Below are 15,583 nucleotides of genomic sequence, written 5' to 3'. Positions count from 1 at the left end.
AGTCATGGACTAAATCAACTCAACAGACTTTGGAGGGATAGCTCATAGATTGAGATAGTGATATCTGTGTGTATATCTATAAGCATGACGTAAATGGTATGGAATAAGGGGTGGATACTGTCCTGGTTTCGGCAGGGATGGAGTTAATTTTCTTCTCAGTAGCTGGTGTGTTTTGGATTTCGTGTGTGAAGAATGTTGATAAAAACACCCTGATGATACGAGTTGTTGTTAATGAGACCAAGGACACTGTTTGGCTTTCTAAGTCTCGTTAAAGTCTCATTAACGTGCAGATGCGGGAAGCTGGGTGAGAGACAGACAGCATAATTGATCCAAACTGGCCAAAGAGAGTATTCCATGCCATAAACATCATGCTCAGTATATAAATGGGGGTTGCCCATGGGAGGGAGCATTCTTTTCTGGCACCCATTCCTTTTGGGTATCCGTTCGGGCACGCTTTTCTTCTCTCTTGCTTGCTGGCATCGTTCCCTCTACCTTGCTAGCTTGCTCTCCCCCCCCCCCACTTTTGCTTGCTGCTTGGTGTTGTTCCTGTGATCGCTGCTCAGGACGGGCTGTGTCGGTCATTCGGACATTGGGTGGTGAGAAATTGTACATTGTTCATTTTGTATATTTTGTATATATTAATATCCTTACATCCTGTTAGCTTTGTAGTTTTTTAGTGTTTTTAGTAAACTGTTTTTATCTCAACCCACGAGTTTTCCTTTCTTCCCAATTTCTCTCCCCCGTCCCACTGGGTAAGGGGAGGGTAAGAAACTGTGTGGTGATCCGGGCTAAACCACCACAGTCCTTCAAAATTAACATTTTGTTAGGAGTTAATTTGGTTTATGACTGTGTTAATGTTAGGATTAACAAGACCTTACTTTTTTGGTGAAAAACTCTTTCACTGGTAATTTTTTGTTTAACAGTAATGAGACTTCCGGCTGCATCCTGTAATAAATCCATGGGTTAACTTTTATCACAATACATGTTTGTGTATTAACTTGTTAGCACGCATGTTATGTCATATCCAGTATTTTTATTTCAGCTTTTTAGTACTGCTACTCTCTTTTTTCCAACTTTTGTTTAGTGCTTAAAGCCCGACTTGAGTGGAAGCAGGAATTTCATGAAGAAATATGAAGCCAGTTTGTGTTTTGCTTTTACATTTTTCATATTGTTTTAAGTAAGCACAAATATGAAATAATAAGAGTTGTTTTTTCTTTTGCTTAATTTCAGGTACATCTACATAATGGGAATCCAAAAGGGAAATGAAAAATTATTCTATAGGGTATTACAAGATGATCTTGAGTGGTTAATGCCAATTGTGTACACACCAACAGTAGGCCTTGCCTGCTCCCAGTATGGACACATCTTCAGGAGACCAAAGTAAGAGCAATAGATATATATTGCTGCTACTTTTATTATCATTTTCTCTCTATACTTGTCTGAGATTTGGAAATGTTTTATTTCATTTTTGTTTGGATTTAGCTACACAAGACTTGCGCTAATTCAGGGCAGTAAAAGTTCATTAAGTAATATTTAAGGACTCAGTTTATATTGGAAAACAAAACATTTGACAACAGAAGTGGTAATATGTCACATAAATACCACAAGTGCAGGGCTTCAGCCCCGTTTCCAGCTCTTCCTAGATGCCATACAGCTCTTTAATTCTGAGGAGAGTGCTGTGGCTTTCTCCAACTCTCAAAATTGTATCTATGAGTCTGAGGATCTGTATCAGGACAGAGCTGTATAATCCTCCTACACAGGAGGAAAGTGTAGATTGAAAGAGATTTCTGGAGGTCATCTGGTCTCACCCTCTGTTCAAGAGGAGTAACTTCAGGTAGATTCATTAGATATATTCCCCTATGTAACCCTGCACGCAGCCTGCATGGAGACAGAAACATGAGTGCACGCACACTTGCGCAGCAGATTTGCTGGAGGAAGCTCAGGCTAACCATGGCTCTGGCAGAATTGAAGTTGTGGCCAACATGTTCCTGCTGGCAGCAAAGGGTCCCAGTGCTGGAGAGATTCTCACGATGCACTGCAGAGCAGCGCCAGCATGACGCCCTGGGCGCAGGAGCGGAGGCCAGCGACCTGTGTGTGAGGAGAGATGTTGGCAAAGCAGGAAGGGAGAAGCTTGACTTACAGGAGCTCAGCAGACCCCTTTGGGTGCAGATAGTCCCCGTATTAAAGCTGTGCTACTAAGAGTCAGCTTTCAGTTATTCTGACACAGTAAATAGGCTTGGCTGGGATCTGGTTTGGGTTCAGCAGTGACTTCAAAACAACTGTTCAGGTTGTTAGCTCTGTGTTGAGGAAACCAGTTCAGACTGGCAGTAATTTCAGCTCTTTTCCATGATACTCTCACTGCAATTCAAAGTGTATTTCTAGAGCCCTCTCGCTTGAGGGCTTTAGTGCTGTGTGGAGGAAGGGCTCATCCTTTGCTACCATGAGGACTCAGCTCTGCAGTGTGGCTGCTGTGATAAAAGCAGTAAGAAACTCATGGTTTTGCTCCTGATCTGGGGTAGGGGATGTGAAAGACGTACTCTTAGTTCTCACATACTTCCTTTTCTCTTCCACATCTCTGTGTGTATTATAGACCAGTTTGAAAACTGTCCCCCTTTAGAAGTTGTACAAGAAACAGCAGCATGGACAGGAACTGAGGATGTGCCCCTTTCTTTTCCAGAACCAGCACTTTCCAAGTGTTGGTATGTCGTAGTTCAGCCCTGATCGGGACCAGACTACGCAGTCTCTCTCTCACTCCCTCCACCTTCCGAGAGAACAGGGAGAGAAAATATAAGGAAAAACGGCTCGAGGTTTGAGATAAGGGCAGGGAGAAATCCTTAAAGTTACCGTCACGGGCAAAACAGACTCGACTTGGGGAAAACTATTCATTTATTACTACAAACAGCAGGATAATGAGACAGAGAACAAGATAACCTCCCTCCACCCCTCGGCTCTTCCCAAGCTTAACATTATCTCTACTACCTTCCCCTCCCTGAGCGGCACAGGGGGGAAGAGGGAATGGGGGTTGCGGTCAGTTCATCACATGTTGTTTCACGCCGCTGCTTCATGGTTGGGGGAAGAACTCCTCACATTCCTCCCCTGCTCCATCGTGGGGTCCCACCCCTACGCCACAGTCCTTCGTGGAACTGCTCTGGTGTGGGTCATCTCTTCCACGGAGTTCAGTCCCTCTAGAACAGCTGTTGCAGCGGGCCCTCCACGGGCCACAGACACCTTCAGGCATCCACCTCCCCCGGTACGGGGTCCTTCACGGGCTCCAAGTGGATCTCTGCTCCTCCGTGGACCTCCATGGGCTGCAGGGGGACAACCTGCTCCACCATGGTCATCACCACAGGCTGCAGGGGAATCTTGGCCAGGAGCCGCATTACTCCTCCCCCTCCTTCTGAACTGACCTTGGCGTCTGCAGCCATTCCTCACAACAGGCTGGTAGATGTCTCTCAGGATCTTTTTTACATCACATCTTATTCACTTCTCATCTCCTTTCCACTTCTTGCAGCTGGGCTGGACCGAGTCGGGCCCAGTCGGCTGCCTGGCGAGAGGCCAGAGGGTGAGGCCTGCAAGGCCCATGAGGCCTGTGCCTCCCCCTCTGCACCTCTGCCCCCGCTCAGCTTCTTCACATCTTCTCTTCTCTCTCTTTTTTTTTCTGTTTTCCCATTCTTAAATACGTTATCGCAGAGGCGTTATCATGGGACATTCTGCTACCAATCGGCTTGGCCTTGGCCAGCAGCAGGTCCGCCCTAGGCCTGGCCGAGTCCCCTGAACAAAGGGGAGCGACTTCTAGCAGTTTCCTACAGAAGCTACCACCTTAGGCCCCCCCTCACTAACAAAACCACGACATAAGGGTAAATGATTTGGAATTCACTATACAGTTACATATCAGTGATTGAAAAATGCTAGTTAATTTGCCAGTGAAATGGTGCATTTGGAAGTAATTTGAATGCTAGAACGCTGTAAAACAGTCAGGTTGACCTGACTTTAAGAAGCTGGAAATGTGAATCAGATTTATTAAAGCAGTTTATTGTTCACAGTATTGATTTGTTCTATTTTTAAAAGCAGCCAGCACTGACCTCAAGTGCCAGCTGAAATTACTGAACATTGATATAGACTGGAGGCAGTTACAGTGGCTATATAAATGCAGCATCTTTAGTGTGAAATGTGTTACTGTGAACTCTGGGAAGTGTATATTGAGGAAGTAATTCATCCTGCTGCTGTCTTTGATTTATTCTTTTTCACACACTCCTAAAAGATCCATTTTATATGGGCCTGTACCAAAAAAGGGATCGCTCACAGGTCTACGATGACCTAATTGATGAATTTATGGAAGCCATTACAGACAGGTATGACACTGAATATTCTGCACGGAAATATGGCCAAAACTGCTGGCAAAAAAACCTCTGTAACACGCTGTCCTTGAAACAGTCATTTAAGGAATAAGGATAAGACTAGAAGTCAAGAGACATGGCTGTATTTCTGACTCTCTAGTGATTTTCTCTGTGACCTGGAACATGCTGTTTGTAGTTATCTATTAAATATGCACAGAACGGAGATGGAACTTTTTTAAGCAGTGAAAGGCCTGAGGACATCTTGTTTCCAAAGATAATTGATTATGTGCAGGATTTGTTTTAAAAGGATTGTATTTCTTTATGTGCCTAGTGATAGGAATATTTGCCATGTTCTGTAGGTATGGCCAGAACACCCTTATCCAATTTGAAGACACTGGAAACCACAATGCTTTTCGCTTTTTAAGAAAATACAGAGAGAAATATTGTACCTTCAATGATGATATTCAAGGTATAGCTGTTGTTTATGTTGCTTAATATATATGCAAAAAACTTGCTTAAACCCATAATCTGCCATGTAGATCTGTTCAGCTCACCTTAGATTTGTACTGCTTTTACAGGGACAGCTTCAGTGGCCTTGGCAGGACTGCTGGCAGCACAGAAGGCTACTGATAAACCACTTGCAGAGCAGAAAGTGCTGTTCCTTGGAGCAGGAGAGGTGAGTTGTCTTAAGGGCTCTAGAGCATCGAGAGATTTAACTGTATATTTTCTGGTTCTGTAGGACTTGTGGAGATTCATGTTCTCAGAGTTCCACTCCAGAACTTTTTAGATAAGGCCAGCTGAAATACATTAACAGAAGGGACTACCTGTTTAAAGATTACTATCTGAAAGGTGTTTAGCATTTGCAAGGACTTAAATTTTTCACCTTCTTACATGGACTTGAAAAAAGCATCAGGGACTTGTGTGTAGTTGAAGGGGAATTTACCGTAAAGTCGTGATTTAGTAAGAAAGGGGGTAAGAACATCTTGTTCATTTTTAGAGCATTGGAGAGAAGTACACAGTGGTTTTCTTAGCAAGTCAAATCAGTGGCTGTTTGCAGCAGACTCTAGTTATTTACTGGGGCAGTAGTGTCAGGACCAGCACCATGCTGCTTGGTATATCAGCAAAATTGCTTCCATGGTGCTGACAAAATAACTTAATTAGCTGAAAATTTCTCCATCTGGGGAAGACTTGAGGCCGCACCTCGAGTACTGTGTTCAGTTTTGGGCCCCTCACTGCAAGAAAGACATTGAGGCCCTGGAACGTGTTCAGAGGAGGGCTACGAAGCTGGTGAGGGGTCTGGAGCACAGGCCTTATGAGGAGCGGCTGAGGGAGCTGGGATTGTTCAGTCTGGAGAAGAGGAGGCTCAGGGGAGACCATATAGCTCTCTATAACTTCCTGAAGGGAGGTTGTAGTGAGCTAGGGGTCGGCCTTTTCTCTCGTGTAGACAGTGATAGAACTAGAGGCAATGGTTTCAAGCTGCGCCAGGGGAGATTCAGGCTGGACATTAGGAAATATTACTTCTCGGAAAGGGTAGTCAGGCACTGGAATGCACTGCCCAGGGAGGTGGTGGAGTCACCGACCATGGGGGTGTTCAAGAAACATTTGGATGTTGTGTTGAGGGATATGATTTAGCTGAGAAGTATTGGTGATGGTTGGACTGGATGATCTTTTAGGTCTTTTCCAATCTTGATAATAATTCTGTGATTCTGTGAAGATCCCAATTGCAGTAATTGGTTGATGTTGTGTTGTTGTGAGAGAAGGAGTTAAAGAAATTTTAGTAGATATGGCATTGATTAATTATTGCTGTGCATCCTAAGGAATCAAGTTGATAAATAGTGCTTAATGTTTTGCTAACCACTTGCTTAATGATTTGCTAACCATTGTGCAAACTATCTGAAGCAGAAAGTCTTGCAATTCTTCAGGAAAGACAGTTCCCGGTAAGGACTAGGGGGTCGCTTCAAGAACCAGCTGAAACTGACCCTGCAGCTTGAATAAAAGCCAAGGGACAACTGAGTTTGTGCAAGAACAGAAGATTACTAGTGGTGATGAAGAGGAGTCACCTACCTTCATCCCCACGACCCCCGATGACCACCACCAGGAGGCACTGCACAAGCGCAGATGGGAGGAGTTTATGAAAATGACCCCTTGGGACTAATTTTAATACGAAGCAGGGATAGCTCATGCATATGTATAGGTGTATTGTGAAACTTCATGTATATGTAACACTTGGTTGTATAGATTTAAAGTGAGTTGCTGCGTCAGGTGCGCACGGTTTTGGTGGGACTACCCCCCTCCCTGTGCTGCCCAGCGCTGAATAAACATACCTACTTTACAGTCTTACAGATTGTGGAGTTCATTTTCCACACGTCAGTTGCCTGAGCACTGAGCCCTGCTCTGTACTTCCCTCTACCTTATTTCTCTTGCCAGACTTAGCAGCATGTGCAGTGAGCCAAGAAGGGACATGGAGGGCAGCACTGCCAGCATCTGCTTTCTGCCCTCTATCTGCAAGGCTTTTATCACAGGCAGTGGGAGCAGAGATGGGTTTGGAAAGCAGCTGGGCACAAAACAGTAAGTTGTGATTTCTTGACAAGAGGCCTGCAGCACTAACTGGTTCTTACTGTCTGGTTGGGCTGCTTTATTGTGGCTGCTGAACTAGTACAGGCATGGGGGCACAGTACCCAGAAGAGCTGCCTCTCTCTTTTGCTAAAAGATGTGACACTATTGATCGCAGGAGTCTGCCCCCATATAGGTAAACATTGCTTGTGTTTCAGAGGTGACTTAAAAATTATTTTTGTGGAGATCTTGAACAGAGTGGCTTTTGTGATGACAGACCTCTTTTGTGACTTGTTAAAAATGAAAGTCCTTTTATCCACAAGGCTGCCCTGGGAATTGCAAACCTCATTGTTATGGCTATGATGGAAAGCGGTGTTTCTGCTGAGGAAGCCTACAAGAGAATATGAATGTTTGACAAATATGGTTTACTGGTTCAGGTTGGGGTGCATCATGCCTTGAAATATTACAATACAGATGGCCAGTGGTTTCCATGTCCTTCTCACAAAAAGAATCCACTTTTTATCTATAGGGCCGAGAACAAAAGGTAGATTCCAATCAAGAACCATTTATGCATCAGGCTCCAGAACAGATACCAAAGACATTTGTAGAGGCAGTGAACGTACTTTGGCCTTTGGCTATCATTGGTAAGTAAGGTTATTTTTGTTTCTTTGTTTCCATCATTTGGTTATTTGCTGCATTTAATTTGCTAACATGGCTCCAAGGAAGTTGGTGACAGTGATCTGTATTTCTGCTGGTGTCAGTAAGATGAAAATGTGAGGTCAGTTTTCTGCTTGAAAATATACTGAGCTGCAGGTTATCTCTCAGTACATCCTCCATTGCAGCTGTGGCACTCCTTTTTCATCTTGTGTCCTTATTAACTGCTTCCTCTAGTCCTTGTCCAGCTGGTGTTGGACCTTTCTTAGAAAACTCTGAGCATGTTCTCTGAGACTGCATGGCCACAATGAACTGAAACTGTAATGAAGGGCACTAAGAGTGAGGAAGACAAAAATATAACCTTTTTCCCAGACACATTCCCTACACCAGCAGCAAGGGAGAGAGCAGTCACAAACACCACATTTTCTGCTTTACAGGAGTTCCCAAACTTGCGTATTTTTTAAATTTTTTTTTCTTTTAACCTTCCTTCCTTCCCCCACTCAGCTTCTTTGGCTAGAATCTGCCAGCAATATGGCTCGAAGGAGCTGTTTCATGCTGACGCGGAAGTCACGGACACTGCTGACGACCAATATGATCAAGCAAATGCCAATTTATTGTTGATACATCCCGGTTAATATGGCCCTTCTAATTCCGTATCATGCGCAAGCTCTCTACTAATTGGTTAACTATATCATGCACGCACTCCTAGCTAAAATATGATTCGTTAAGTCTCTTTGTTCACGCGCACGGCTCTCTCCACCTGCACCCTGCTTCATGTTCAGCCCCCAGTCACATATGCCAGCTGTTTTCCTTCTTCTCAAGGTTGCTTCCTTTACTTTCTCACAGGAAGCTTCATTACTTTCTCACAGGCAGCCTCATTATTTTCTCACAGGTGGCTTCAGTACTTTCTTACAGGCAGCTTCAGTACTTTTTCTCACAAGCAGCCTTATCGATGTCCTTGAGGCCTGCTGCTCACAAACATAACGATTCCATTCGGTCTGGATTGTTCACTAAGTGCCCCTGATACTCTAGGTATCCAGCAAATCCCCCTTTTTGTTTTGAACAATCCAGACCCACTTTCATCATACGTTCCATAGCTTTCACAAAGCATTTTAAAATATACCCCAAAATCATCAGTGTCAACAGCAAATCCGTCAATAATACCAACCCATAAACTATCAAATCTTTTAGCCAGCCTGTGACCCCCCAAGGATTTCAACCAGTCTGCTTTCCACTTGTATTGCATGCATGTTGCATCATAAGTCTGCCAACTGATAGCGTATCGACTTAGAGTGATCAGAAACATTCATGCAACACATACCTTCAAAATCTTCACATCCATGTCCATGCGCTAATAACAAAAAATCAATGGCTGCTAGATTCTGCAAAAATATCATGACGTATGCTATCCATGTCTTCTAATAATCCTGATAACATGCTAGAGGTTAAATTCATTTGCTTTTGTGCCCAACAAGCTAATTTATTTAAGTTAGCTAAAGTTTTTACAGTTGCTGCCCAAGGAACAAATAAAGATAATGCTATCCGTTCAGCTGTACCCAACAGGGTTAAATTGCTGTCACAAAGGGGAGTCAATACTTTTAGCGATCTTCTTGCTCGCGTATGATTCCATAATGTTCTCATAGGTGGAGCAAACACTATCAATTTTCCAAAATAACATGGTCCTCCTATAGCCCTTTTTGGTACTCCTGACCTTATTTTACTACAATATCAACTAGGTTCATGGTTGTTTGGGTGATTTTTTTTTTGTTTATTTTTGTTTGTTTGTTTTTTTGTTTTTTGGTTTTGTTTTTTTTTTGAGCCAGATTGACTGTATTGAGTTGTTAATCATTTTTTGCAAGCATGGTATGTTAATGATTATGCCTAGTATGATGCCTAGTATCACAATTCCGATTTTAACCAAGGACAGCAACCACCCAGTTATGCCACACACAAGCTTAGTTAATAAAATTACTGATCACACGTTATACATATTCATGATTACGAAGCAAAGCTAAGTTTCACTACCTTCTAGTAATTGTCTACTATAACATTCTTCTACTATTACAGATATAACAACTCCAGTAACTTTCTTATCTACAAGAGCAATGACTAGTTTTCTGCAGGCCTCTGTTGAAACAAGCCATAAATTCTGCTAACAATGTTTTGTATCTTAAAGCTTCTCTTCTCATTCCGTGGCTTTCTTCCTGAGAGCATGATTGCATTCCTCCCCCAAGGTCAGTGTGCTTTCACTGATACCATACTGGCTCAGCGAAATACCACATCTCCCCCTTCTTTGTTTATGAGAAGAGGCTTGTTTCAACGCTTTATCTATTAAAGTCTGCACACATTTTAAGACACAGAATATAGATCAAAATACATATATAAAAGGAATGAATAAGCATCCTACAGCTACTAGCAACAAGCTTATATCAAGTCACCAAAAGATTTCTGAATATATCAAAACCATCACTTTGTTGCTGTTTTTGTACTCCTTTTTGCAAGTTTTGAATACTTTTGTGAACAGATTCCGAATGATCAGACAGATTCATGCAGCAAAGCCCATCAAAATCCTGACAATCATGATTTTGTGCTAATAATAAAAAAAAATCTATTGCTGATCTATTCTGTTACTAACCCAACTACGCCAAAGACACCGCTGAGCAAGAGGATGATTATCAGCCGGGTCAGAGCAGAGAAGGGAGGCAGGTGCAGCACCTTCAGGGCGTCCCCTGTTGTAAATAAAGTGAGCTCTGGGTCCATCCTCTCCCCTTCGCTCCGAGCCACCTCTGTTTATACCCTCAGCAGATTCAGTGAAAGAGTACTGACTAGACGTTGCTGCATGAGTGGCCAGCGCATGCAACAAGGCCTGTCAAATATGTGCTCTGCAGGCTAACTGCGGTTCTCTTTTGTAAAGTAGCATAGTATATAGAATCTACATCAGTTAACAGCGTTGATAGTACCAATGCAGTTGTATTTATTTGCTTAGCAAGCCAACAGTCCAATTTATTTAGCATAGTTAATGCCTAGGCACTTGCCACACCAGGTGTAAAGACTGAAGCAGCAATAATTTTACTTAGTTTCCAAAACTCTGTATTATCTTGGCAACCAGATTCAATGCTATGTATGCTTCGTTTAGGTCTTTTATGCTGTCTGGATTTTGATATGTGCTCGCATGATTACATCATGCTGTGTCATTGCAATGTATAGATCTTAAAGCATTTACAATCATTACCCCTCTAGAAACATTAGCTCTTGAATAGTTAAAAAAAAATAGACAGAAGTCCATCTTTACAGATCCCAAAAAGTTCCATCTTTTGTAGTTTTAGCACTCAGCACTCGTGGCTGCTGCTGTTTTACACAGAGTTGCCGTCCTACCGGTATCTGGCTGGTCAACCAAACATGTTCTGAAAGGCTTACCCGCAGATGATACAGACAGGGATCCACTTGTTTACTGCTCCTGTAAAGACATAAGCGTATCCCTTCCCCCATGTTATAAGAGGGAACGGTCCTTCCACTTATACAAAGCTCGACTCAGACAGGAGTATCTGTTAACCATGTCAGGGGCGGGGCGGTGGGGGCGCCTGGCGGCTGTGGCCCCGGGCATACAGGAGGAAAGAAAACTAAAACCCGAGGTTTAAGACAAGAATAGGGAGGGATCCTTAAAGCCACTGCTACAAGCAAAACAGACCATCACTAAAACCAAAGCAGGGTAATGAAAAAGGGAACAAGACAACCTCCCCCCACCCCTCCCTCTTCCCGGGCTTAACACCATCTCCACCTCCCTCCCCTGCCCCCTGAGCGGGACAGGGATGGGGGGCAGGGGTGCGGGAAGAGGGAATGGGGGTTACAGACAGTTAATCACGCGCCGCTTTATTGATATCAACGGTTTAACTGCTGCACCTACAGCAGCAGCCATGACTGTAGCCTTTTCTTGTTCTAACGTTCGCTCAGCAGCTTCCAGCAGTTGCCCTGTACTAGATCCTTTTGGCAGCACACTAAGGGCTCTCTTAGTTTTTTCATTAGCATTATTAAAGGCAAGCATACCTAAGAACTTTGCTTTCATGTCATCATCCAGATCAGGGTGAGCCATAATTGCAGTGTGCAACCGATCAATAAATGTCCCATATGGTTCTGTGGGACCTTGCCTTACTGACGTAAAGGCAGGTCCGGACTTTTCATCGTGCACCCTAGCAAGCGCTCTATAAGCCAAATCTTGGCCCAGTTGTAATACTTCAGTAGCAAATTGTGCTTGCCAATCAGATTGTGTGTAGGGTCCCGCTCCCATCAGCATTTGAGTTTGCACCCCAAATAATGGATCACCCTGTTGTCGAGGAGTTGCAGCTGCCCTATCACAAGCAGTCTGCCAGTGCTGAAAGAACTGCAGCTGCTGTGACAGTAGCAAAAGCATCTGGACAATCATTCTAATATCATAAGGAACTAACAACTGTGACAAAAAATATGCTGCAACACAGATTGAGTATATGATGATTTTAGCACTGCACTGCACTTTTAGCTTCCTTCAATATTTTCCAGTCTAATGTTTGCCAAACACTTCTCCCAGTATTATCAGTCACAACTGGAAATGCCATGGGAAAAGGCTCTCCTTCTATCAAAGCATCTCAAATCACCTCTTTCCACTGCACTATCGGATTCAAATCCCCGGCCCCTCCCGCCAGCGTTCCTTGGAAAGGTGCAAAAAGACTGATCTCACCCGATGCTCCATTCGGAATGAATAGGTTGGACGCTGGCAGGTCTCAATGTGGCACAGGCGAAGGAGTTGACAAGTTTCCCAGCGACGCTTCTAGGCGAACCTCTAGGGCTTCCAGCCTTTTTAGTGTCTCTTGCAGCTGTGCGTCCTTCAAGCCGGATGAATGTTCATCCCCCTCTTCCTCACGCCATGGTGGCAGGGAAGAAGGTGGTAACGGGGGATAAACCGGAGCTGTTGGCGCTGGCGAAAAGGCTCGTGACTCTGAGCCTGCGCTGGCGCAGCGTGGCGGGGTGCCTGGCAGTGGTACATCTGATGGTGGTGAAAAGCCTTTGGCAGTTTTTCCCTCTGGTGCCCGCATATCTATAGTTATAGGGGCTGTGGCTGCATTTCCTGGAGTCCTTGCTGGGGCTCGAACCCCCCACCCTCAGCACAAGCCAGGGCAGCGGCAGGGCTCGTTAAACCCGAGAACAGCATGCTAGTAGCGGAGGTGGACCCGCCAGCTGGAGTTAAGGCCGCAAAAGCAGATGCGGCAACTGAACGCTTGGCTTTCATGCTTATCAATTTTTCGTTAATTAGCCTCCACACGGTGGAGAGTTTGCTCGCCTCCTTTGATCCCTTACTTATTTCATCCCACAGCTCTTTTCCTATCTTTTCCCATGTCGGGAGTTCAAAAGCATCATCAACTGTGGGAATTAATTCCCTTTTCTTTGCCCACTGCAGCAAAGCTTCTAGGACGGCCGAGTCATAACTCAGTCCTCTCATAGAGAGCATATGTTGGAGGAGCTTAACCACTGCTGACTCCTCTTTGGTCAGTGTGGACCCCATCTCCTCCCCGGCCGCTCGCCTGGCCAAGACGAGATTCCCTCCGCACCTTTTGTACCTTTTTGCGCTATAGCGACTTCCCGAGTGCCGGGGCAGCACTTGACTTCGACCGGCTTCCGCCCCCTCATTTCTTCTTTCCTTCTTCGGTTCCGTTGGGATGTCCAACACCCATCTGAGGGTCCCTGTACCCTCTCTCCGAGGGTCCCTGTTCGGGCGCCACCTGCTGACGCGGAAGTCACGGACACTGCTGACGACCAATATGATCAAGCAAATGCCAATTTATTGTTGATACATCCCGGTTAATATAGCCCTTCTAATTCCGTATCATGTGCAAGCTCTCTACTAATTGGCTAACTATATCATGCACGCACTCCTAGCTAAAATATAATTCGTTAAGTCTCTTTGTTCACGCGCATGGCTCTCTCCACCTGCACCCTGCTTCATGTTCAGCCCCCAGTCACGTATGCCAGCTGTTTTCCTTCTTCTCAAGGTTGCTTCCTTTACTTTCTCACAGGAAGCTTCATTATTTTCTCACAGGCGGCCTCATTATTTTCTCACAGGTGGCTTCAGTACTTTCTTACAGGCAGCTTCAGTACTTTCTCTCACAAGCAGCCTTATCGATGTCCTTGAGGCCTGCTGCTCACAAACATAACGATTCCATTCGGTCTGGATTGTTCACTAAGTGCCCCTGATACTCCAGGTATCCAACAGTTTCATACTGCAGATTGCCACTACCTGTTAGATCACTGATATATGTAGATACTGATTTGTAACTATGGCTGGCTTCAGAGGTCAAATGGGATTACTGGTATTTCCTGGTACAACTCTGCAATTTCCTTTGCGTATGATTAATTTGGAAAATAAAAGTTTTTTGGCTGAGTAGCTATCCTGAAGTTTGTAGCTGGTGTACAAATGTACACCATTTTAATGTATGTGTACCTATGTAGTGTGGTGTGGTCAGAAATACCAGTATCAAGGAAATGTGCATTGCACAGTTAACACCCAGCTAGGATGAATCATCTGTGGAGAGCCTGGAGTTCCCACTTGCTTATCCAGGGCAGCGATAAGTGTTCTTTACACAGATCAATCCAAAAAAATCATGTAAAATAGGCTTTTGGAGCACATTAATTAGATGTTCCTGTGTAAACAAGAATTTTAAGTAGCTGCTAACAGAGCAATGCCTGGTTTCCATCTCCTGCTGCTAGAAAAGCCTGTGATGCTTTGCTCTGTGTAGGAGGTTTAAGGGGTGACATGAACTTAATCTACAGTCCCTGTCATCTGCCCTGAGGCAGTCAAGTATTGATTCTATTTTTATATATTTCCAGGAGTTGCAGGAGCTGGGCGGCTCTTCTCTCAGGATGTGATCAAAGCAATGGCCTCTATCAATGAGCGAACCATAATATTTGCACTAAGTAACCCTACAGTGAAAGCTGAATGCACAGCACAGGAAGCATATACGCTAACAGAGGTATGTAACGTTTAGAAATGTTGACCTATTGGCACTTAGTGATAGAACTCTTTACTGACTGTGAGAATGAAAGAACTCAAATTATTATACTGTTATTTGCATTTATTGCTCTAATAGTACAGATCTTTCTTGTCTTCTGGCAAAAGTAAATGGAGATGTTTTGAAAATAAATCTTGATTTTTATTTTATTTTATTTGTAATTTTTTTTTAAATAATGACATTTTGCAAAGCTTAAAATAGCCTAAATCTTATTACTACTTTTTTAAAAGAATGACCACTAGGTACTGTTTCATAGCTGTGTTCAATTAACTGTTTCCCACCATGCTTTTTAACTATTTTGGTTTTTAAAGAAACATCTTATGGTAACATCGTAATAGAGACTAGGTGCAACCTTTAAAATGTGATGACTGAGTAAAGTCCTTAAAGCAGGTAATGTCCTCGCATCAATCCAGGAATTCTGCTTTGCTTTCAGTAATTTCCTAGTGTCTGCAGGTCAGAACTCGTGTAATTAACAGTGACCTACGAAGACCTGTGCTTCCAGTGCAAGAGTCGGTGGTGGCCCTCTGTCCTCCTGTTCCCCTCTCATAATGTCTGTCTCTCGTACGTTGGCACCACCAAACGTTGCAATGAGTGAACCAAGAATCATAGAATCATAGAATGGTTAGGGTTGGAAGGGACCTTCAAAGGTCATCTAGTCCAACCCCCCTGCAAGGAGCAGGGACATCCCCAACTAGATCAGGTTGCTCAGAGCCTCATCCAGCCTGGCCTTGAACGTTTCCAGGGATGGGGCTTCCACGACCTCTCTGGGCAACCTGTTCCAGTGTTCTACAACACTCATTGTAAAAATTTTTTTCCTCATTTCTAATCTAAATCTACCACCCTCTACTTTAAAACCGTTACTCCTTGTCTTATTGCAACAGGCCCTACTAAACAGCCTTTCCCCATCTTTCTTGTAGGCCCCCTTGAGGTACTGGAAGACTGCTACAAGGTCTCCCCGGAGCCTTCTCTTCTCCAGGCTGAACAGCCCCAACTCTCTCAGCC

At 44.0% G+C, this 15,583-nt stretch overlaps 1 pseudogene; it reads left to right on the top strand.

Annotated features, from left to right (window-relative positions):
• The first annotated feature begins 4,254 nt into the window (after nt 1-4,254).
• On the top strand, nt 4,255-15,130 carry LOC147596750 (NAD-dependent malic enzyme, mitochondrial-like; annotated as a pseudogene).
• The last annotated feature ends 453 nt before the right edge of the window (nt 15,131-15,583 follow it).

This window comes from Chlamydotis macqueenii, chromosome W (assembly GCF_036417535.1).
Source record: "Chlamydotis macqueenii isolate bChlMac1 chromosome W, bChlMac1.mat, whole genome shotgun sequence".
Classification (NCBI taxonomy): Eukaryota; Metazoa; Chordata; class Aves; order Otidiformes; family Otididae; genus Chlamydotis; species Chlamydotis macqueenii.
The sequence above is the reverse complement of the archived record's forward strand: the minus strand, read 5'-3'. Positions and strand labels throughout refer to the sequence as shown.